Source organism: Entelurus aequoreus, linkage group LG18 (assembly GCF_033978785.1).
Source record: "Entelurus aequoreus isolate RoL-2023_Sb linkage group LG18, RoL_Eaeq_v1.1, whole genome shotgun sequence".
Taxonomy (NCBI): Eukaryota; Metazoa; Chordata; class Actinopteri; order Syngnathiformes; family Syngnathidae; genus Entelurus; species Entelurus aequoreus.
This window is the reverse complement of record NC_084748.1, coordinates 18,641,091-18,666,889: the sequence shown is the minus strand read 5'-3', so window position 1 is coordinate 18,666,889 and position 25,799 is coordinate 18,641,091. Positions and strand designations below refer to the sequence as shown.

The 25,799-nt window shown below is 43.0% G+C and overlaps 1 protein-coding gene across 1 annotated transcript in view; it reads left to right on the top strand.

The window, feature by feature from the left end:
• Positions 1-3,825: 3,825 nt before the first annotated feature.
• The window catches only part of LOC133633527 (transcription factor Sp6-like), a 38,246-nt gene continuing 16,272 nt past the window's right edge, over positions 3,826-25,799 (top strand). Inside the window, exon 1 of the mRNA XM_062026077.1 lies at positions 3,826-4,012. The gene's annotated coding sequence lies outside the window, so the exon portion shown is untranslated. The remainder of the gene's footprint in view (positions 4,013-25,799) is intronic.

Here is a 25,799-nt window from a genome sequence, read left to right as displayed (position 1 = left end):
CCCGTTTCCATATGAGTTGGGAAATTGTGTTAGATGTAAATATAAACGGAATACAATGATTTGCAAATCCTTTTCAACCCATATTCAATTGAATGCACTACAAAGACAATATATTTGATGTTCAAACTCATAAACTTTATTTTTTTTTTGCAAATAATAATTACTTAGAATTTCATGCCTGCAACACGTGCCAAAGTAGTTGGGAAAGGGCATGTTCACCGCTGTGTTACATGGCCTTTCCTTTTAACAACACTCAGTAAACGTTTGGGAACTGAGGAGACACATTTTTTAAGCATTTTCTCAGGTGGAATTCTTTCCCATTCTTGCTTGATGTACAGCTTAAGTTGTTCAACAGTCCGGGGTCTCCGTTGTGGTATTTTAGGCTTCATAATGCGCCACACATTTTCAATGGCAGACAGGTCTGGACTACAGGCAGGCCAGTCTAGTACCCGCACTCTTTTACTATGAAGCCACTTTGATGTAACACGTGGCTTGGCATTGTCTTGCTGAAATAAGCAGGGGCGTCCATGGTAACGTTGCTTGGATGGCAACATACACTACCGTTCAAAAGTTTGGGGTCACATTGAAATGTCCTTATTTTTGAAGGAAAAGCACTGTACTTTTCAATGAAGATAACTTTAAACTAGTCTTAACTTTAAAGAAATACACTCTATACATTGTGGTAAATGACTATTCTAGCTGCAAATGTCTGGTTTTTGGTGCAATATCTACATAGGTGTATAGAGGCCCATTTCCAGCAACTATCACTCCAGTGTTCTAATGGTACAATGTGTTTGCTCATTGGCTCAGAAGGCTAATTGATGATTAGAAAACCCTTGTGCAATCATGTTCACACATCTGAAAACAGTTTAGCTCGTTACAGAAGCTACAAAACTGACCTTCCTTTGAGCAGATTGAGTTTCTGGAGCATCACATTTGTGGGGTCAATTAAACGCTCTAAATGCCCAGAAAAAGAGAACTTTCATCTGAAACTCGACAGTCTATTCTTGTTCTTAGAAATGAAGGCTATTCCACAAAATTGTTTGGGTGACCCCAAACTTTTGAACGGTAGTGTATGTTGCTCCAAAAGCTGTCTGTACCTTTCAGCATTAATGGCGCCTTCACAGATGTGTAAGTTACCCATTTCTTGGGCACTAATACACCCCCATACCATCACAGATGCTGGCTTTTCAACTTTGCGCCTATAACAATCCGAATGGTTTCCTCTTTGGTCCGGAGGACACGACGTCCACAGTTTTCAAACACAATTTGAAATGTGGACTCGTCAGACCACAGAACACTTTTCCACTTTGTATCAGTCCATCTTAGATAAGCTCAGGCCCAGCAAAGCCGACGGCGTTTCTGGGTGTTGTTGATAAACGGTTTTCGCCTTGCATAGGAGAGTTTTAACTTGCACTTACAGATGTACCGACCAACTGTAGTTACTGACAGTGGGTTTCTGAAGTGTTCCTGAGCCCATGTGGGGATATCCTTTACACACTGATGTCGCTTGTTGATGCAGTACAGCCTGAGGGATCGAAGGTCACGGGCTTAGCTGCTTACGTGCAGTGATTTCTCCAGATTCTCTGAACCCTTTGATGATATTACGGACCGTAGATGGTGAAATCCCTAAATTCCTTGCAATAGCTGGTTGAGAAAGGTTTTTCTTAAACTGTTCAATAATTTGCTCACGCATTTGTTCACAAAGTGGTGACCCTCGCCCCATCCTTGTTTGTGAATGACTGAGCATTTCATGGAATCTACTTTTATACCCAATGATGGCACCCACCTGTTCCCAATTTGCCTGTTCACCTGTGGGATGTTCCAAATAAGTGTTTGATGAGCATTCCTCAACTTTATCAGTATTTATTGCCACCTTTCCCAACTTCTTTGTCACACAAATCATTGTATTCCGTTTATATTTACATCTAACACAATTTCCCAACTCATATGGAAACGGGGTTTGTACAATATTACAGTATATACAGTATATGTGACAGCAGCAGCATAAAATAGAGAGTAGATCCAGAATGAAATAGAAAATAGACATTAAAAACAAAGAGAAGTAGCTAACATGTCAGGTGTCAGGTAATAGGCAGATGTCATTTATTGCTGTATGGCGAGTGATTATACAGTTGGATGGAGTGTGGAATGAAGGAGTTCTTGAATCGCAGGAAGGAAGCTGAAGGAGCCTGTTGGAGTAAACACAATGAGCTTAGACTTTGTCTCAGTGTATCTACAAAGCCAGGATTAAACTTTAAGTCACAGTCTTTCTGGGATTGAACAAAAACACATGTAAACTCTTCTAGGTATCAAATACCTCCTCTGTCATGTCCACGTATCAATCCAGTGCTAACTCAACAAACCGTAAGAAACGGAGGTAAAAACTATTCAAAAGGGTTAAGTTCACTTTTCTCGTGACAGATACATTTTGGGGCGACAAGGGGACCAAATGATGATGTGTTCGAAGCAGAAGATGTAAAACAGCAGGTTTTAAGTTTCATGTGGGTCGAGGAGGAGGAGCCACAGTCCCCCTTTACTGCGTACCTCTTGCTTGGCTATTGTGACACATTTAGAACAGCAGTTTTTTTCCTTCAAAAAAAAAATAAGCAGCTAATTTTTTATACTTGGAAAACTCATCACACGGGCCGGATAGAACCTGTTTGTGGGCTTGATCCGGCCCACGAGCCGTACGTTTGACACCCCTGGTTTAAATGATAGGCAATTGAGTTGAGTTGAGTTTGAGTTTATTTCGAACATGCAAGCATACAACATGATACATCACAATTTCCAGTTTCTCTTTTCAACATGTTCGAAAAGGAGTAGGAAGAAGCAGAGCGTATTTAATCCTACCCTTTTTCTTTTACATAACAGTTGCTAAAACTTTTGTTCACTTCCTGTTCTCAATTTATTCACAACATACTCCATAAGTAATCACAATAAAAATAAATAAATAAATAATAATTGGTGAAGTACGTTACATTTCATATGATGAGATAAGTAAGATTATTATGAGGGTGAAAGAATGGATGAATTAAATACATTCAGAATGTTTATCATGGTTCTTCTTCTTTGTACTTTGTAAACACTTTAAGTTTGAAGAGTTTCTTGAAGTGGATCATATTAGTACATTGCTTGATTGCTTTGCTTAATCCATTCCATAATTTAATCCCACATACTGATATACTGAAGGTCTTAAGTGTTGTACGTGCGTACAAACGTTTTAAATTACATTTCTCTCTAAGATTATATTTCTCCTCTTTTTTTGAGAAGAATTGTTGTATATTCTTGGGTAGCAGGTTATAGTTTGCTTTGTGTATAATTTTAGCTGTTTGCTAATTCACTATGTCGTGGAATTTCAGTACCTTCGATTCAATAAGTAAAGGATTTGTATGTTCTCTATATCCAACATTATGTATAATTCTAACTGATCTTTTTTGTAACACCGTTAATGAATGAAGTGTACTTTTGTAATTAATTTCCCATATTTCTACACAGTAACTCAGATATGGTAACACTAGTGAGCAGTAGAGAATATGAAGTGATTTTTTTTTTTTTTTTTTTTTAAGTTTTATTGAGGAAAATGTTACATGTTTATATCTATTGTGACTGATAAAATAAGCCAAGTTTGAGAAAGATAATGTGATGAGAAAATAGTTAAGATTAAAAAAAATGGAGCAACAAAACGTGATTCAGCACAACAAAAGAAGTGACTAAAAGGAATGAGCAAAAGGCATCCTTGCGGTGGTGGGTGACGTCAGGGGGGCGGGGCCTGGACTCACTCAAGACTCAAAGTCTCCAGCAAAGTTCGCCTCAGACGTGAAGACCGTGCACCAAGTGTGTCGTCATCAGCGCTCACGATGATGGAATGAAGAATCCTCTTCACATTACTCAAAAACATTCTTCTGTGGAGTTCTTGCTACCGATGGAAGACAAACACTGACGTTTATTCGGCTCAATGGGACGTTCGACGAAATAACACCGGCAAGGCGCGGCTTCAACGCGCAAACAGGTAACTCTTGAATTATGATTTTAATGAATGACATTTATCTTAAACTGTCGTATTTCATATTTATTAACTACTTTAATATGTTAACACGGAAGTCCACAATTACAACGTAAAGCTATTATTTATGCTTATACGTACAAAGTGCAGTCCGGTGGCCATTTGTTTGTAGTTTTTATTTTTGTTGGCCCGTACTCCGAACATTGAACGACTTCATTATTAATATACTGTTATTAGATGTTACACTCATTTTCTTAATCTCCTTCTTCATTATAATGATGTGTCCAAATTATGATTGCAGCTTTCAAGTTTGCCAAAGTATATTAGAATTATGCATTGTGATGCAAGTCTTAATTGCTGGATTGCAATTATTGTATGAATAAGTATAAGTCATTAACAATAAGTACTTTACTCACATTCTGAATATAGACTATATATTTGATTTATATGATTTATAAAATGTTCAACGTGCTTTACAAAGTTTCATCACATGTGTACGCTTGCACAATACAACATCTCGGGGAAAGAGTAGGAAGTAGTTTAATACCCATTCAACCTGTCAGATATTACATAAAGCTTTCCTATATTTTTGTGTTCAACAGAATACAAGAACATGATAAAGAATATTTAATAATGGGATTAGTGTATATCTTATTCAGTATTATAAACAATTAAATAAATCAGTGAGAGTTGGACAAAAAACATGTCATGGTGTAAAGTGCATGCTATATCAGGGGTGTCAAACGTACGGCCCGCGGGCCGGATCAGGCCCGCTAACAGGTTTTATCCGGCCCGCATGATGAAATGCCAAGTATAAAAATTAGCTGTTTTTTTTTTTTAACGGAAGAAACTGCTGTTCCAAACGTGTCCACTGGATGTCACAATAGCAATTCTGTTAGGCAAGGAAACGGTTTATACCGGGGCCAAGCAAGAGGTACGCAGTAAAGGGTGACTGTGGCTCCTCCTCCTCTACCCACATGAAACTTAAAACCTGCCGTGTTACGTCTTCTGCTTCGAACACATCGTCATTTGGCACCCTCGTTGCCCCAAAATGTTTCTGTCAAACACGAGAAAAGTGAAACTTAACTCTTTTGAATAGTTTTTACGTCCGTTTCTTACGGTTTGTTGAGTTAGCTCTGGATTGATATGTGGACATGACAAAGGAGGTATTTGATACCTAGAAGAGTTTACATGTTGTGTTTTTGTTCAATCCCAGAAAGACCGTGACTTAAAGTTTAATCCTGGCTTTAGAGATACACTGAGACGAAGTCTAAGATTATTGTGCTTTTGAAGCTGCACCAATTTCCTCAGAATTTTCAACAAATTTGAAGTGTTTTGTCCAGAGGATTATTTGTGATTTGTACGTTTTCAGAATGTGTTTGTTCTATTTTTGGCCGAAGTAAAACAAAGAAAACAACCTGAAGTTGTCTTTATTCTTAAATTATCATGCCATGATTTTACCATTACGGCACACTTGGGAATCGATTTTCCACCATGCGGCCCCTGAGCTAAAATGACTTTGACACCCCTGTGCTGTATGATAAGTAATTCCTTCAAATAATAATAATAAGTAATTAAATACTGAAAAATGATAAGCCCATCCATCCATCCATCTTCTTCCGCTTATCCGAGGTCGGGTCGCGGGGGCAGCAGCCTAAGCAGGGAAGCCCAGACTTCCCTCTCCCCAGCCACTTGGTCCAGCTCCTCCCGGGGGATCCCGAGGCGTTCCCAGGCCAGCCGGGAGAGATATTCTTCCCAACGTGTCCTGGGTCTTCCCCGTGGCCTCCTACCGGTCGGACGTGCCCGAAACACCTCCCTAGGGAGGCGTTCGGGTGGCATCCTGACCAGATGCCCGAACCACCTCATCTGGCTTCTCTCGATGTGGAGGAGCAGCGGCTTTACTTTGAGCTCCCCTCGGATGACAAAGCTTCTCACCCTATCTCTAAGGGAGAGCCCCGCCACCCGGTGGAAGAAACTCATTTTGGCCGCTTGTACCCGTGATCTTGTCCTTTCGGTCACGACCCAAAGCTCATGACCATAGGTGAGGATGGGAACGTAGATCGACCGGTAAATCGAGAGCTTTGCCTTCCGGCTCAGTTCCTTCTTCACCACAACGGATCGATACAGCGTTCGCATTACTGAAGACGCTGCACCGATCCGCCTGTCGATCTCACGATCCACTCTTCCCTCACTCGTGAACAAGACTCCGAGGTACTTGAACTCCTCCACTTGGGGCAAGATCTCCTCCCCAACCCGGAGATGGCACCCCACCCTTTTCCGGGCGAGAACCATGGACTCGGACTTGGAGGTGCTGATTCCCATCCCAGTCGCTTCACACTGGGATATTTATTGTTTTAGATTGTATCTAACAATGGGGCAAAAATAACTTGAACACACAATGAAATAGTATTTCAAAAAAGTGCATGTCGATAAACCATTATTTTCTATCAGTTCATTCTTGATGGCCAGGGGTGTCCATACAGGAAAATCGACGAATGACACACCAGTGAAATGTAGCACTGAATAAATGTATGTTTTAAAAAATAGACATAGAAATCTTACATGTTTAAAACTACAAAAAATATATATATATTTATTTGACAAATTACAGCCTCAAGTCTTTGTGAATACGATGGCACAAACTTGGCACACCTATATTTGGGCAGGCTCCATCAGGTTGGATGGGATTGTTGGTTTTCATCCAGGATGTCTCTGTACATTACTGCATTCATCTTAGTCTAGTCAGGGAGGTGACCAAAAACTTAATGGTCACTCTGTCAGAACTATAGCATTCCTCTGGAGAGAGAAGAGAACCTTCCAGAAGGACAACCATCTCTGCAGCAATCCACCAATCAGGCCAGACGGAATTCATTCCATACTAAAGCTTTGCCAACATGCACCTCCTGAAAGACTCTCTGACAATGAGGAACTAAATTCTTTGGTCTGATGAGAAAGAGAAAGATTGAAGGCTTTGGCATGAATGCCAGGCGTCATGTTTGGAGGAAACCAGTTCCTGCTCTCTACCAGGCCAATACTATTCCTACAGTGAAGCATGGTGGCTGTGAGGATGTTTTTTCAGCAGCAGGAACTGAGAGACTTGTCAGAATAGAGGGAAAGAGGAATGCAGTAATGTACAGAGACATCCTGGATGAAAACCAATGGGTCGCGTTCAACCTGCTGGAACTTGAGAGGTGCTGCAAAGAAGAATGGGCTAAACTGCCCAAAGATAGGTGTGCCAAACTTCTGGCATCATATTGAAAAAGACTCAAGGCTGTAATTGCTGCCATTGTTGCATCAACAAAGTGTTGAGAAAATGTATTTACATGTGATTTTTTAATTTTTAATAAATTAGCAAAATAAATACAAATATTTTCTGTAGAATTTTGAGGACAATGAACGTATTCCATTTTGGAATAAGGCTGTAACATAACAAAATGTGAAAAAAGTGAAGCGCTGTGATTACTTTCTGGATGCACTGTATATTAAACTTTTGTCGATTGTATGTATGTATGTATGTATAGGTGTCTGTATGCATGTATATATTTGTGTGTGTGTGTTAAGTTAAAGTACCAATGATTGTCACACACACCTTGTTCCCTGGGTACAGCACCTGCTGTTTTGGGTTGGGCTCTCTAGGTGGCTGGGTCTGTTCCTTGGCTCCCACACATACTGGGACACAAATACTGTATATCGGACATAAAACACACATACGCACATCCACACAGTTATTCTTACATATATACATTCATTCATTCATACAGACATACGCACACAAATAGGTACTTACGCACATACACAGGTACATACACTCGCATATACTTGCACAAATACGGTACATACGTCCACAAGCACATTCACTGTACAAACATACATACATACATATACACATACTGTATATACACAAGCACATATGCATACATACACTTATGCATATAATCACGTTTCATCGAACATATATTAACGTTGTTCCTTCTCAGGGGAAACCGTAAAAAACATGGCACACTGACAAAGCGTAACCTATTTTTACTATAACAATCTACAAGGTTATAGCAGATCTTCTCTTACCATCCATTTATCTACTTTCTTTTGTAATTCAAGTTTTCATTACATATATGTACTGTTGCATTGCTGATAATTGAGGTAACTTTTATTATTCATTATCAATAGTGTTATTTCTATTGGTATTTGTTATTGTTCCATTTGTAGTGCAATAATGTTCATTGTCATTTCTGTGTTATCACTATCTACTTTAGTAAATGGTTCTTTGCTATCATTTTTTATATCATATTTGTGCTCATCGTAGTTGCTGATGTTCTGTTTTTTGTTTTTGTTGCTGTTGTCTCTTTGTCTTATCCCCTTCTTTTCCCTGCAAATTCCCCTTCTGTCTTCCCTTTTTTCTTATTTCTATCCCCTCCTGCTTTGGTCCGTCTACGCCAAACATTCATATAAATCCATTTAATAAAGCCAAATACAAATAAGGCAACAAGGGAAGTATCCCACTCTTCTTTTGTAAAGTACAGCAAATATGGGCATCTACATCAACAATATGATTTGCCTGAGTAGCTGGACAGGACGGAAAAAAACAACAACAAAAAACTAACTTTTGCCCATTTAAAAGCAAAGACGGGCAAAGTGCTGACAAAAACATTGTTTGATATTAACAAAGGAAAGTCAAAATAGAAACAAGAAAACAATGCCAAATAGGATTTGTCTCTATTTTTGGAGCATAAAGAAGGCCAACAAAACAAAAATAAAAACTACAAACAAATGTCCCTTTATACACTACTAGTGAACGTAGAGCATACATAACAGCTTTACATTGTAAAGTGAAAATTAGTTTTCACTCATAAAATCGCAAACATGTTTTACTTCCTGTGGCACACACGCATGTTCGTTACCGTCCAGAAAAACAAGAGCGATGACGTCACTGACCGTTGACAAATGAACGTGTCGGTGACAGATTTTATGGTCAGTTTTTGTCAACAAATCCCTAATAGAAAGATACAGAGCAACATATTTTATGCTAACTTTTTCTTGTGACTTCTTATATTCTCTGTGTTTTTTTCCAACACTTCTTTATAATGTCTTAAAGTAAGCTCTAAGTCTTTAACTATATCAGTGGTTCTTAACCTGGGTTCGATCGAACCCTAGGGGTTCGGTGAGTCGGCCTCAGGGGTTCGGCGGAGCCTCTGCCGCGGAGGTCAAGACACACCCAACTCATCGTGAAAATAAAAACTTCTCCTTATCGGCATATTATGGATACCCCCAAATAATGTTCCCTCTAATTTCCATCTGATTTGCAGGTGTGTAATTTGTTGTGAGTTCATGCACTGTGTTGTTTGGTGATCCTCATGCACGGTTAATTTTGTGCACCAGTAAAAAAAACATAAATTTGTCTTGAATTTGAAAAGAAAAAACATTTTATTTTTCACTAAAGAAGGGTTCGGTGAATGCGCATTTGAAACTGGTGGGGTTCGGTACCTCCAACAAGGTTAAGAACCACTGAACTATATATTATCCTGGCATTTCAAAATATGGGACATTTCCCAGGAAAATGGGTGATAATGAGGGATTTTCATTTTGACTACAAATCACTGTTAAATCAGTAATAAAATAAATTCTACCCAAGACGGGGTTCCCCTGCATCATAAGAGAGTGTAACTATAAACAACTATGCAATCCACTCTGACACTCAGAGTGGGTAACAAAATGGAAAGACGCTGGTAAAGAAGGACAAAAACAGGATTTCTCTGCAAAAACGAGAATGCTGAGACGGTTTGCTGTATATCTTTGAATATGGGGGAAAAAAACAAGACCATAAATGGCCGCTGGGCCGCGTTTTGGACGCCGCTGCTTTAAGCACACGTGAGCGTGTAAGAGCGGCCAATAAATCAACAAAGAGTTCTGGTGATATCATCTGTCTCACAGGCAGGTGAGAAGAATAAAAACAGGCCATACAAGTCCTGTCATGACTACTCATAAACATTTCATCACATGGATGCTAAATCACTGAAGATGTCATCCAAACTCCTGGATTCTCACAATTTTTGATACTTATTCAATACTACGATACATTTTTTTCAAAAGGAGCCCACGTACTTTAAATTTACTATTTTATTTAAAAGTAATTCAACGTTTTAAGAATAGAGCTTGAAAGTGTGACGTAGTAAACACAATGCAGTGTGGGTCTGAAAAGCTTATTTACCCGGCTGAATGCAAGACTCCGTACTAGAGTTATACAATATACCGGTACTAATAAAGTATAGCGGTACTAATCAATTATAATCGGTACTATACCACCTTTGAAAAGTACCGGTACCACTGTTTCATCTGAGTGCTGCTTTGCGGCGGTGACTACAGAGCCGAGGTGCATGATGTTGACTTGCCCACTCACTCACCCCACATACTGACATTCTTAAAAGGAGCACACACACACACACACATACGCTACTCTCACAACAGCTGTTTCAAAACACGCCTCGCCAAATGTGGCGATTAGTATTAGAACCTTTGCTTCAAACTTAGGTAAACATTTAAATAAGCATTCAGATCTGCACAAGGAGTTATAAAGAGTGACAGGTAATAATGTAGTTGTTACACCTGTCCTGCTGTTCGGTCCGGTGCAGACTGTAGTCGAGGTGCACAGGGAAGACGTTCCCTTCAGGGTCGATGCCATTTAAATGCCTTTTAATTTATATTTTAACCTTGTAAAATTGTTCTTTGACTGAGTGTTTAATGTAGTGTAAGATTTTCTGTTAAAATAAAGCCAAAATTGAAATGTTTCATAGTTCCCTTTATTTGGAAAAGTATCGATATACATTTTGATACCGGTACTAAATTATTGGCATCGGGACAACCCTACTCCGTCCTGAAGTTTGTTCTTTTCTTTAATGAGTTCAAGACATGGCTCCGAACGTGCGACATCATTAACTGCCACAATCGTCACAATCACTTCAGGGGAAATTTTAAAAAAAAAGATTTGGTAAGATTTTTGTAATTTCCAGCACGAAAGCAAAGCCAACATTTTTTGCAGAGGATTTAAATTGAAGTATCAGCTGCCAAGAGGTAACTGTAACGACCGGGTCGCATCGTGGTGCGAGGTGTTCTCCCAAGGATGCAGACGGGCTCGGACACAGCTTGCAGGTAGGAAAAATGATTTATTTAAGACATACTCAGACAGAGAAAAACAAAAACGACTAGCATGGGAGCTAGTAAGCAAAATAATCTAGCATGAGAGCTAACAGGAAACAAGGTGGTCGTTAGTTGTTGCATGAAAGCAAATTAGGAAGCCAGGCAGAGTGCTGCCCGGGCGAAGACTAAATAGCCCTCTGATTAGCGCTCGGGCAACAGGTGCGCGTCCCGAAACGCTAACCAGAGGCAGGTGAGCAAAATCTGCCGTCATGGCAACAGAAACAAAACACACGTGACACTAAACTGTAAACAAACTGTGATCCGAGCAGCGGATCCTAACAGTACCCCCCCCTAAAAGGACAGATTCCAGATGTCCCTTGAAAACAAAAAAAACAACTGGAACCCCAAAAAAAAAGCAATAGTTCACGAGTCAAGGGCGGGCGGGGGGGTGACTTGGTGGTGGGTCGCCAGGCCACGTGTCCCCGAATCCACCGGGGAAGGGTCAGGTGGCGGCGGCGAATGGAACGCCGCCACCGCTGGCGAGGCGGGCGACCACGGTAAGGCCACATTCGTGGCCGCCGAGAAGGTGGGCGTGAGTGGCGCCAGAATCTCAGCAGCCTCTGAGTCCTCGAGGGCTGCATGCGGGGACCTGCTTTCCGCTTGCGCCGCCGGACCACTCGAGGTCGCTGAGATGTCGCCGTGGGAGTCGCTGTCGTGGCAGCAGGAGTCGCTGTCGTGGCAGCCGGAGTCGCTGTCGTGGCAGCCGGAGTCGCTGTCGTGGCAGCCGGAGTCGCTGTCGTGGCAGCCGGAGTCGCTGTCGTGGCAGCCGGAGTCGCTGTCGTGGCAGCCGGAGTCGCTGGTGCGAGAACCAGTCGTGGTACAGGTGCTGGTGCGAGAACCAGCCGTGGTGCAGGTACTGGTGCGAGAACCAGCCGTGGTGCAGGTACTGGTGCGAGAACCAGCCGTGGTGCAGGTACTGGTGCGAGAACCAGCCGTGGTGCAGGTACTGGTGCGAGAACCAGCCGTGGTGCAGGTACTGGTGCGAGAACCAGCCGTGGTGCAGGTACTGGTGCGGGAACCAGCCGAGGTGCAGGTACTGGTGCGGGAACCAGCCGAGGTGCAGGTACTGGTGTGGGAACCAGCCGAGGTGCAGGTACTGGTGTGGGAACCAGCCGAGGTGCAGGTACTGGTGTGAGAACCAGGCGAGGTGCAGGTACTGGTGTGGGAACCAGCCGAGGTGCAGGTACTGGTCTGGGAACCAGCCGAGGTGCAGGTACTGGTGTGGGAACCAGCCGAGGTGCAGGTACTGGTGTGGGAACCAGCCGAGGTGCAGGTACTGGTGTGGGAACCAGCCGAGGTGCAGGTACTGGAACCTGTGGTGGAGCTGGTGCTAGCCTTAGCCTTGGCGCTAGCTTAGGTGCAGGTGGCCTAGCTGGCGGTTGCGGCTTAGCAGGCCGAAGGACAGGTGGCGGTGGCCGAGCAGGAGGTTGCGGCTTAGCACGCCGTTGTGCCACCCCACTCGCACAGCTCCCAGTACTAGCCCCCCCCTCAAAAAGCGGATCCCAGACGCGCTCCTTGCGGATTGGAACCGTCTTCAAGGGTGGGTGGTGGGAGGTCCGGGGGAGGGCTGAATCCTCTCCTCTAAATTGTCCAAAATGTCTTTTCTTACTCCCCACTTGAGACTGGGTGGGAGCACAGGGGGAAAAAATATGTGCAGTGGGCGGAGCAATAGTCACTGGGGGTGGAGCTAGAAAGTCAGGTGACCGGGACTGACTAGATTTACATTTCACAAAAATGTCCTGATAATGTCTTATCTTAGAATTCAAGTCCTTAGGAGGTGGCTGATAAAAAGGAGCAGAAGAATTTTAAAAAAATTCTTCGTCTCTGACGTCATCCACAGTGGGCGGGATGACGTCATCTGTGTGGGTCTCCAGCTGACTGACAGCCCAATCGGTGAAATGTTTGGCAAAGTGGTCGATAGGGTTGCCAAACATCTGAGGAGGGGAATCTTGGGCTGAATGTTGCTTACTGTGTACCGGTGGAGGAGTCTGTGGGAGTGGCGCGTCTTGGCAGCGAAGTGAAGACCTCTTTGGTGGCTTCCGTCTTCGCTGACGCGTCCGGTGGTGCGGAGGTGTGGCGATGTCCTCGGGCCAAACGGAGTGGATTGGGACCAACCTTCCGTTAGGACCCCATATCAGGTCCTGGCGCTCCGAAGGGGAATAGCGGAGAGTCTCCGCCTCCATTGCTCGCAACACCATCCACGCACCTTCGTCCATCTCCTCCGACGTGCTCGTTGCGGGAGAACTTCTTGCTGCTGGCTTCCTACTGTAACGACCGGGTCGCATCGTGGTGCGAGGTGTTCTCCCAAGGATGCAGACGGGCTCGGACACAGCTTGCAGGTAGGAAAAATGATTTATTTAAGACATACTCAGACAGAGAAAAACAAAAACGACTAGCATGGGAGCTAGTAAGCAAAATAATCTAGCATGAGAGCTAACAGGAAACAAGGTGGTCGTTAGTTGTTGCATGAAAGCAAATTAGGAAGCCAGGCAGAGTGCTGCCCGGGCGAAGACTAAATAGCCCTCTGATTAGCGCTCGGGCAACAGGTGCGCGTCCCGAAACGCTAACCAGAGGCAGGTGAGCAAAATCTGCCGTCATGGCAACAGAAACAAAACACACGTGACACTAAACTGTAAACAAACTGTGATCCGAGCAGCGGATCCTAACAGTAACTTTACATTCAAATAAAAAAGCAATGTTCTATAACCTATCTGAAACAATGCTGTGCTTAAAAATATATGGTCTAAATAATAACAATCGTCAACTATTTAAATTGTTTTGAAAAAAAAAAGAACAGCAGTGACGTGGAGGCTTAAAGTATCGTATTTTCCGAACTATAAAGCGCACTTAAAATCATTTTTTTCCCCTCAAAACTCGACTGTCCGCCTTATAACCCGGTGCGCCTAATGTATGGAATAATTCTGGTTTTGCTTACCGATCTCAAAGCTATTTTATTTGGTAAATGGTGAAATGATAAGTGTGACCAGCAGATGGCAGTCAAACATAAGAGATTTGTGTAGACTGCAATATGGCAGTCACACGCAAGAGATGATCTGTAAAACAATCTATGCAACATTTTGACCAAAGAACCCCCATTACATGTTATGTAGACCACAAGGTAGTGTTTTCAATTTAGACAAAAAAAATATGACTCCTTTAATGCGCCTTATAATTAGGGCTGGGCGATATATCGATATACTCGATATATCGCGGGTTTGTCTCTGTGCGATATAGAAAATGACTATATCGTGATATTCAAGTATACGTTCTCACGCAGTTGCTTTTAGCTGCTGGCATTACACTACACACTACAGGCTCTTCCCACTCTTTCTTGTCTCTCCTTTTCACAGACAGCAAGCGCACCTTCTTACACACGTCACATACTGTCACGTCATACGTCACATACGTATACGCCTTCGCGGAGCAGAGAGGTAGCAGCATGGGTAACGTTAGCTGTGGTGCGAGTGGTAATACGAGAGAAAGAAGGTGCGAATCTGCTAACAAATGAAGGAAGAATTAATTCCCAAGAAAAACAACAGGGGGTCCATCGTCTGGCGGTGGTTTGGCTTCAAGTGGGAATATGTCGAACAGACAACCGTAATTTGTCAAATGTGGGGCAAAAGTGTTGCTACAAAAAGTAGCATTACTGCTAATATGTAGCATCATTTGAAAAGTCCCCTGCTAGAGAATGAAGAGTGCTTACTCCGCATGTCAACATCTCCGTTCGGTGCCACACCAACAAAATGCCGAGGCAACCATTTCCATATCAACACCAGTGTTTCCCACACATTAATTTATTTGTGGCGGCCCGCCACGAAATAATTACGTCCGCCACAAATAAAATAAAATAAAAAATATATATATATATTTTTTTTTTTGTCCTATCTGTTATGATCCGCTGCCCGGATCATATTTCTGTTTACGTTTTCTAGTCACTTGTGTTTTTTCTGTTAGTCGTGATCTCTTTCTAGTTCCTGTTTAAGCACTTCTCAGTTTGGTTACCATAGTTACTGATTATTTTCACCTGCCGCGGGTGTTCCCGACGCGCACCTGTTTTTCATGATTGACATTATTATTTAAAGCTTGCCTCCCCGACCAGTCGGTCTGGCTTCGTAGTTTGTTTTCACAACGGATGACGACGTATGTTTCCTGTGCTTTAGCTGCTAGTTTTTACGCTAGGCTAATTTTGCTTGCTAGTTCCCACACTAGCCCTTTTGTTTTTGCCTTATGTGCCATGTGCACGTCTTTGTTTTTTCCTGCATGTTTAGTTCCTGAATAAATAATTTTCCTACCTGCAAGCTGTGTCCGAGCCCGTCTGCATTCCTGGGAGAACACCTCGCACCACGATGCGACCCCGTCGTCACACTATCCAGCTTCTCAGGCAAATCATATAGTTGATGTAGATGCCCATATAGGCTGTTCAGATTTACTTTACAAAAGAGAAGTGTAGGATACTTCTCTTGTTGCCTTATTTGTATTTGACCACTACTGTTTTCTGTTTATTTGTTACTGACTGTGGCAGGACACCTCTGCCTCTGTTTCACTTTATGTTGCTGGTAAATAATATGGTTGTAGTAGTAGGCTAAAGTTAAATTATTTAGTATGCACTAATTAAAAGGGCAGAGCTTTAAGAGACATTTTAGCTTTTATATTTTATAAGATATATTTTTTGTAAGAACCACAATGAATAAATATATTTTAGTGAATAACTTATTGTTCAAATCTTTATATAAATATGTACATAAAGTGTTGTAATTATATTGTAAAATGGATGGATGGATGGACGTTTAAAACAAAACTGTTATTATTAATTAGTAAGTATACATTTTTTGAGCCTTTTTAGAGAAAATCATATCATTGTAGTAAATTATGCAAATTACTCGATGATGTCATTGTGACCACGCCCATAGTCACGCCCCCACCGCCACAGGTATCTTGGCAGTTTATGGGAAACACTGAACACCGTATGAAAAAAATAGTCAACAACAGAAGGAGATAACGCCCGCCAGAACCTACCATATAGCGAATTTCCGATTTCCTATTATGCAGCTCATTTTTTGTGTGACATCATGCACAAAAGTGCACTTTATTTGTTTTAAACTATTGTAGTGGCGTTCTGTACAAAAAGTGCACTTTAATGTAGTGTTGTTTTGATATGTCATCTTAGTGACATCATGCACAAAAGTGCACTAATAGCTTGTTTTAAAATGTCTCTGACAATCTTGCACTTTCTGTTTTGGAAATGACATGAATGTTTGTGCCACTGCTTAATAACTGTTCAATAAATACAGTTTTGGTCAATTGATTTAGTTGTGATTTCCCTCTCGGCATGAAAGTTTAAAGTAGCATACTGTATATTAATGCAGTATGAAGAAGAATGTTTTAATGTAGACACATAGAATCATCCTACTGGTGTGATTATATGCATCAAGTGTTCATTCAAGGCTAAGGCAAAATATCGAGATATATATCGTGTATCGCGATATGGCCTAAAAATATTGAGATATTAAAAAAAGGCTATATCGCCCAGCCCTACTTATAATCCAGTGCGCCCTATGGTCCGGAAAATACGGTTAAAAAAACAAACAATATTGTTATTAATATTTTTTTAATATGGTTGTTAAGTTCCACTCTTCTACTCCAAAAGGACCCACGGACAACTCATGATTTCCAATTGATCAACGTTTTATTTTCCAACTTGAAGCATTGTTGGTTTCATTTCAGTTGATCTTCAATTAATCATTGGGTTGTAAATCTTCAAACCACAGAAACAGATGTTAACAATTTAATTACACAGGTATTTTCAAACAATGTTTTACAAATGCTTTTAAACCTCTGAATAATGTTTTAAACTTTCTACATAATGTTTTGACTTTTAGCAAGAGTTAAACATGAATTTATCCTTTAACTTTGCATTAATCCATAAGCTTTGACTTTAAACCTTTTAACTTATATTTTAACTTAAGCTTAAACCATTTAACATTTTAACTTAAGCTTTAAACTTTTACATGTGCTTTAAACTTTAAACAACATGCTTTTAACTGGTCAAACACAGTATGCAATCAAAGCTCAAACTAAAAAGCAGTAATGCAGTAAGTTCAACTTGAACCCAGCAGTTCAAACAAACAAATTAAGATAGTTGAGTAAGCAAATTAAGAAACTTGCAGGTACAAGTTAAGCATATCAAACAAAGCATTTTGATCGTCATCAAACGAACAAGCATTTTCACCGACCATTGGTGTGTTTGGAGAAACTTGTAGAGTAGATCTTGCGGTTGGGGCTGCTTGCTGTTCTTCCTTATATGCCTGACGTAAGATATACCTATCTTTCACTATTAGCGTATTTTGCGGACCATAGGGCGCACCGGATTATAAGGCACACTGCCGATGAGCGGGTCTAGTCAGGTTTATTTTCATACAAAAGGCGCACCGGATTATAAGGTGCATTAAAGGGGTCATATTTGTTTGTTTTTTTTCTAAATTGAAAACACTTCCTTGTGGTCTACATAACATGTAATGGTGGTTCTTTGGTCAAAATGTTGCATAGATTATGTTTTACAGATCATCTTCAAGCCGCTCTCTGACAGTCGCTTCAGGATGCCGTCTTATTTACGTGGCTCACCTTCGGCAGCGTCTTTTCTCCGTCATCTTTGTTGTAGCAATGTAGTGTGCAAGGACGGGAGTGGAAGAAGTGTCAAAAGATGGAGCTAACTGTTTTAATGACATTCAGACTTTACTTAATTTAATAACGGAGCAGCATCTCCTCATCTGTGGCTCACTAGTGCAATAGCGCCGGAAATGTGTCCCGTGAAAAACCGTCCGACCAGAACTCTTTAACAACTAAAGTTCCTTAGGTGAATAATGTAAACTCACTATACCGGTATGTTTTAGCACTTCAATAGCGAGATATAAGTTAGAACTTTACGCTACTTTATATTAGAAATGGCAACAGCGGAGGATGAATGTCCCATCACAAGAAGATAGAGAAAAAGAAGAAGCTTATTGACTACAAAGGCGGATGTGCGCAAATTTTCAGGACTTATGCAGATCCCAAAAACAGATCAGCAGGTACCAGAAAGTAAGAAAAGTTGCTTTTGCATAATATTGCGAAACAAAATGCCAGATAATATGTCTTACCTTATACACACACCATAATAATACTCGTATCATACCAAAGACTATAAAAATGGGACCCATAACCTCCCTGCTTGGCACTCAGCAACAAAGGGTTGGAGTTGGGGGTTAAATCACCAAAATGATTCCCGGGCGCGGCGCCGCTGCTGCCCACTGCTCCCCAAGGGGATGGGACAAATGCAGAGGACAAATTTCACCACATCTAGTGTGTGTGTGACAATCATTAGTACTTTAATCTTAATCTTAATCTTAAGTATGTTGGAGCACAGTACAATCCATCAAGCGGTGCGGCTTCATAGCTTACCAAAGTCGTACTAAAACATTTTAATAGATTTCTGAGCGCCGTGTGTAATGTTCTATATATTCAATGGAACATATAACATTTTGGTGTTCTTTACTTGAGTCATATTGCAGTCTACACGTATCTCTTACGTGTGACTGCTATCATATTGCAGTCTACACGTATCTCTTATGTGTGACTGCCATCTACTGGTCACACTTATCATTTCACCATGTACCAAATAAAATAGCTTCAAGGTCGGTAACCACAACCAATATTATTCCGTACATTAAAGGCCTACTGAAACCCACTACTACCAACCACGCAGTCTGATAGTTTATATATCAATGATGAAATCTTAACATTGCAACACATGCCAATACAGCCGGGTTAACTTATAAAGTGCAATTTTAAAATTCCAGCCACACTTCCGGTTGAAAAACTCCTTTGGATATGATTTATGCGCGTGACGTCACAAAAGCAACGGAAGTGGTTGGACCCCATCGGACCCGATAGAAAAGCCTCTTGTTTTCTTCGACAAAATTCCACAGTATTCTGGACATCTGTGTTGGTGAATCTTTTGCAATTTGTTTAATGAACAATGGAGGCTGCAAAGAAGAACGTTGTAGGTGGGATCGATCGGTGTCTTAGCGGCTAAGTACAATACTTACAGCAACACAACAAGGACAACTTACCCTGATAGCAGACGCCTAGCCGATGCTTGCCGCCAAACCCACGGATGAAGTCCTTCGTCGCGCCGTTGATCGCTGGAATGCAGGTGAGCACGGCTGTTGATGGGAAGATGAGGGCTGGTTGGCGTAGGTGGAGCGCTAATGTTTTATCATAGTTCTGTGAGGTCCGGTTGCTAAGTTGCTAAATTAGCCTTAGCGTCGTTAGCAACAGCATTTTTAAGCCTTACCAGGCTGAGAATTTTTAACCGTGTAGTTACATGTACATGGTTTAATAGTATTGTTGGTCTTCTGTCTATCCTTCCAGTCAGGGGTTTATTTATTTTGTTTCTATCTTCATTTGAGAACGATGCTATCACGTTAGCTCAGTAGCTAAGTGTGTCACCGATGTATTGTCTTGGGGATAAAAGTCACTTTAAATGTCCATTTCGCGTGCTCGACTCTCATTTTCAAGAGGATATAGTATCCGAGGTGGTTTAAAATACAAATCCGTGATCCACAATAGAAAAAGGAGAGTGTGGAATCCAATGAGCCAGCTTGTACCTAAGTTACGGTCAGAGCGAAAAAAGATACGTCCATCACTACCTCTCAAGTCCTTCACTGTAACGTTCCTCATCTACGAATCTTTCATCCTTGCTCAAATTAATGGGGTAATCGTCACTTTCTCGGTCCGAATCTCTCTCGCTCCATTGTAAACAACGGGGAATTGTGAGGAATCCTAGCTCCTGTGACGTCACGCTACTTCCGGTACAGGCAAGGCTTTTTTTTATCAGTGAGCAAAAGTTGCGAACTTTATCGTCGATTTTCTCTACTAAATCCTTTCAGCAAAAATATGACTATCGCGAAATGATCAAGTATGACACATAGAATGGATCTGCTATTCCCGTTTAAATTTTTTAAAAAATCATTTCAGTAGGCCTTTAAGCGCACTGGGTTATAAGGCGCACTGTCGAGTTTTGAGAAAATGAAAGGATTTTAAGTGCGCCTTATAGTCCGAAAAATAGGCTAAATATATGGAAAGAGGATCATATTGTTAAAAGACATCAGTCTTCTTCAGCGCTGGCTTAGTGCTCACACATCGAGAATTTAAATGGCTCGCCCAGGAAAAATGGTTGTACAGTATTAAGTCCTGGCGATACTAAATAAAGCAGGTATCATTGTATTTTTTGAGTGGTGGTATCAACTTTGTATCTACACTACCGTTCAAAAGTTTGGGGTCACCCAAACAATTTTGTGGAATAGCCTTCATTTCTGAGAACAAGAATAGACTGTCGAGTTTCAGAGGAAAGTTCTCTTTTTCTGGCCATTTTGAGCGTTTAATTGACCCCACAAATGTGATGCTCCAGAAACTCAATCTGCTCAAAGGAAGGTCAGTTTTGTAGCTTCTGTAACGAGCTAAACTGTTTTCAGATGTGTGAACATGATTGCACAAGGGTTTTATAATCATCAATTAGCGATCTGAGCCAATGAGCAAACACATTGTACCATTAGAACACTGGAGTGAAAGTTGCTGGAAATGGGCCTCTATACACCTACGTAGATATTGCACCAAAAACCAGACATTTGCAGCTATAATAGTCATTTACCACATTAGCAATGTATAGAGTGTATTTCTTTAAAGTTAAGACTAGTTTAAAGTTATCTTCATTGAAAAGTACAGTGCTTTTCCTTCAAAAATAAGGACATTTCAATGTGACCCCAAACTTTTGAACGGTAGTGTAAGTATCGATACTTTCGACAACCTTATAGTTAAACTCTACCCTCCTTGTGCTTAAAACTAACTACTTGTGAATGTCTTTAGAGTGGGAATATTTCATTGCACTAAGTTCCTCCTCCCCTCCAGGGGACGACCGTGCTGCATGGGTCTTGACCAGGCAGGTTTTATGGTCCCAGCTCTGTCATTGCGTTGCTCCATCCTCTTCTTCCCAGACCCCCCCAACCCTATCAACACCAACCCGTCTCCTCTGCCAGCTGTTTCCCTCAGCGCTCCCAGCGCTTTGCAGAATGGAGGAGTACACGGTTGTTTACAATCAGGGACAGAAGGCGTACAAGGCCACTACTTCTAGTCACATTCCCAAAAAATTACAGAGCAGCCGCTTTGGCTCCAGGCCGACATGAAATAAATCTGCTCGACCTTAAACAGCGCACCTTATATTAGGGAATTCCAAACTAATTGTTTGACGTTTCATTGTGTGTACAATACATTAACTTGTTTACGTATGCAGTACCAATGGGGTATATGGCTACTGCACTGTATGTGGACTTTGATAAAAACGGCTGCTTTTTATTTTTTTATTTTTTTTTTAAAATGTTTTTTTCCTTTCCAGCTTTTCAGGCAAATCATATAGTTGATGTAGATGCCCATACCGGCTGTTCAGGTTTACTTTACAAAAGAGAAGTGTAGGATACTTCTCTTGTTGCCTTATTTGTATTTGACTTTTTTAAATGTATTTATATTATTATTTGGTGCAGCCGGGCCGGAGCGGGAGGGGATAGAAAGAGAAAAAAAGGAAGACAGAGGGGGAAATTGTGGGGACAAGAGGGGGATTAGACAGAGAGACAAAAACAACAACAACAGCAAACACAACAACAACAACAACAACAATAGAGCAACATCTATCGATTGTTTTATTTATTGTGATTAATCAACTAATCTGTACATTAAACACATTTTGTGAACAAATCCCTCAAAATTACACCAACAATTTTCTGATTAGGTATTTATGCTGCCAGTTCCAATACCGATCATCCATAAGTGAGATCAGTGGATACGATCACATGTATTAACCCCAAATGTATTCATGCTGAGAGCTGTTGACTATATGATCTAAAAAGGGGAACCATAAAATCACCTTACCTTTTGGGAAGTTAACTAGTAGTAGCTGTAGTGATGCGGGACACCACTGATTTTCTTACCCATCCGATACCGATACCTTGTGCAAATATACTTAACGTGTCTGCTAAAATTTTAAAAGTTGTGAATTTTCAAATAATAACATATCAATCTAAAAAATGAATGTACATGTACGAAAAAAGAGCAAAACATCGAAAGGCAATGAGAAAAAGCAGATTCTTTTTTAAACTAATAATTGATAACAATATACTTAGTCACTATAACACAAAGATGTGTTGTTAAATATATATATATATATATATATATATATATATATATATATACATATATATATATATATATATATATATATATATATATATATATATATAATATATATATATATATATATATATATATATATATATATATATATATATATATATATATATATATATCCATCCATCCATCCATCTTCTTCCGCTTATCCGAGGTCGGGTCGCGGGGGCAGCAGCCTAAGCAGGGAAGCCCAGACTTCCCTCTCCCCAGCCACTTTGTCTAGCTCTTCCCGGGGGATCCCGAGGCGTTCCCAGGCCAGCCGGGAGACATAGTCTTCCCAACGTGTCCTGGGTCTTCCCCGTGGCCTCCTACCGGTCGGACGTGCCCTAAACACCTCCCTAGGGAGGCGTTCGGGTGGCATCCTGACCAGATGCCCGAACCACCTCATCTGGCTCCTCTCGATGTGGAGGAGCAGTGGCTTTACTTTGAGCTCCCCCCGGATGGCAGAGCTTCTCACCCTATCTCTAAGGGAGAGCCCCGCCACCCGGCGGAGGAAACTCATTTCGGCCGCTTGTACCCGTGATCTTGTCCTTTCGGTCATAACCCAAAGCTCATGACCATAGGTGAGGATGGGAACGTAGATCGACCGGTAAATTGAGAGCTTTGCCTTGCGGCTCAGCTCCTTCTTCACCACAACGGACCGATACAGCGCCCGCATTACTGAAGACGCCGCACCAATCCGCCTGTCGATCTCACGATCCACTCTTCCCTCACTCGTGAAAAAGACTCCGAGGTACTTGAACTCCTCCACTTGGGGCAAGTTCTCCTCCCCAACCCGGAGATGGCACTCCACCCTTTTCCGGGCGAGAACCATGGACTCGGACTTGGAGGTGCTGATTCTCATCCCAGTCGCTTCACACTCAGCTGCGAACCGATCCAGTGAGAGCTGAAGATCCTGGCCAGATGAAGCCATCAGGACCACATCATCTGCAAAAAGCAGAGACCTAATCCCGCAGCCACCAAACCGGATCCCCTCAACGCCTTGACTGCGCCTAGAAATTCTGTCCATAAAAGTTATGAACAGAATCGGTGACAAAGGGCAGCCTTGGCGGAGTCCAACCCTCACTGGAAACGTGTCCGACTTACTGCCGGCAATGCGGACCAAGCTCTGACACTGATCATACATCGAGCGGACCGCCACAATCAGACAGTCTGATACCCCATACTCTCTGAGCACTCCCCACAGGACTTCCCGAGGGACACGGTCGAATGCCTTTTCCAAGTCCACAAAGCACATGTAGACTGGTTGGGCAAACTCCCATGCACCCTCAAGGACCCTGCGTTGAGTATAGAGCTGGTCCACAGTTCCACGACCAGGACGAAAACCACACTGTTCCTCCTGAATCCGAGGTTCGACTATCCGGCGTAGCCTCCTCTCCAGTACACCTGAATAGACCTTACCGGGAAGGCTGAGGAGTGTGATCCCCCGATAGTTAGAACACACCCTCCGGTTCCCCTTTTTAAAGAGAGGAACCACCACCCCGATCTGCCAATCCAGAGGTACCGCCCCTGATATCCACGCAATGCTGCAGAGTCTTGTCAACCAAGACAGCCCCACAGCATCCAGAGCCTTAAGGAACTCCGGGCGGATCTCATCCACCCCCGGGGCCCTGCCACCGAGGAGCTTTTTAACTACCTCAGCAACCTCAGCCCCAGAAATAGGAGAGCCCACCACAGATTCCCCAGGCACTGCTTCCTCATAGGAAGACGTGTTGGTGGGATTGAGGAGGTCTTCGAAGTATTCCCTCCACCGATCCACAACATCCGCAGTCGAGGTCAGCAGAACACCATCCTCACCATACACGGTGTTGATAGTGCACTGCTTCCCCTTCCTGAGGCGGCGGATGGTGGTCCAGAATCGCTTCGAAGCCGTCCGGAAGTCGTTTTCCATGGCTTCCCCGAACTCCTCCCATGTCCGAGTTTTTGCCTCCGCGACCGCTGAAGCCGCACACCGCTTGGCCTGTCGGTACCTGTCCGCTGCCTCAGGAGTCCTATGAGCCAAAAGAACCCGATAGGACTCCTTCTTCAGCTTGACGGCATCCCTCACCGCCGGTGTCCACCAACGGGTTCTAGGATTACTGCCACGACAGGCACCAACTACTTTGCGGCCACAGCTCCAATCAGCCGCCTCGACAATAGAGGTGCGGAACATGGTCCACTCGGACTCAATGTCCAGCACCTCCCTCGTGACATGTTCAAAGTTCTTCCGGAGGTGGGAATTGAAACTCTCTCTGACAGGAGACTCTGCCAGACGTTCCCAGCAAACCCTCACAATGCGTTTGGGCCTGCCAGGTCTGTCCGGCATCCTCCCCCACCATCGCAGCCAACTCACCACCAGGTGGTGATCGGTAGAAAGCTCTGCCCCTCTCTTCACCCGAGTGTCCAAAACATGAGGCCGCAAATCCGATGACACAACTACAAAGTCAATCATAGAACTGCGGCCCAGGGTGTCCTGGTGCCAAGTGCACATATGGACACCCTTATGCTTGAACATGGTGTTCGTTATGGACAATCCGTGACGGGCACAAAAGTCCAATAACAACACACCACTCGGGTTCAGATCCGGGCGGCCATTCTTACCAATCACGCCTCTCCAGGTTTCACTGTCGTTGCCAATATGAGCGTTGAAGTCCCCCAGTAGAACGAGGGAATCACCCGGGGGAGCACCCTCAAGTACTCCCTCGAGTGAATCCAAAAAGGGTGGGTACTCTGAGCTGCTGTTTGGCGCGTAAGCGCAAACAACAGTCAGGACCCGTCCCCCCACCCGAAGGCGGAGGGAAGCTACCCTCTCGTCCACCGGGTTGAACTCCAACATGCAGGTTCTGAGCCGGGGGGCAACAAGAATTGCCACCCCAGCCCGTCGCCTCTCACTGCCGGCAACGCCAGAGTGGAAGAGAGTCCATCCCCTCTCGAGAGAACTGGTTCCAGAGCCCTTGCTGTGCGTCGAAGTGAGTCCGACAATGTCTAGCCGGAACTTCTCCACCTCGCGCACTAGCTCAGGCTCCTTCCCCCCCAGCGAGGTGACGTTCCACGTCCCAAGAGCTAGCTTCTGTAGCCGAGGATCGGACCGCCAAGTGCCCTGCCTTCGGCTTCCGCCCAGCTCACATTGCACCCGACCTCTATGGCCCCTGCTATGGGTGGTGAGCCCATTGGAGGGGGGACCCACGTTGCCTCTTCGGGCTGTGCCCGGCCGGGCCCCATGGGGACAGACCCGGCCACCAGGCGCTCGCCGTCGTGCCCCAACTCCGGGCCTGGCTCCAGAGGGGGGCCCCGGTGACCCGCGTCCGGGCGAGGGAAATCTGAGTCTCGGTTCTTGTATTTCCATAGA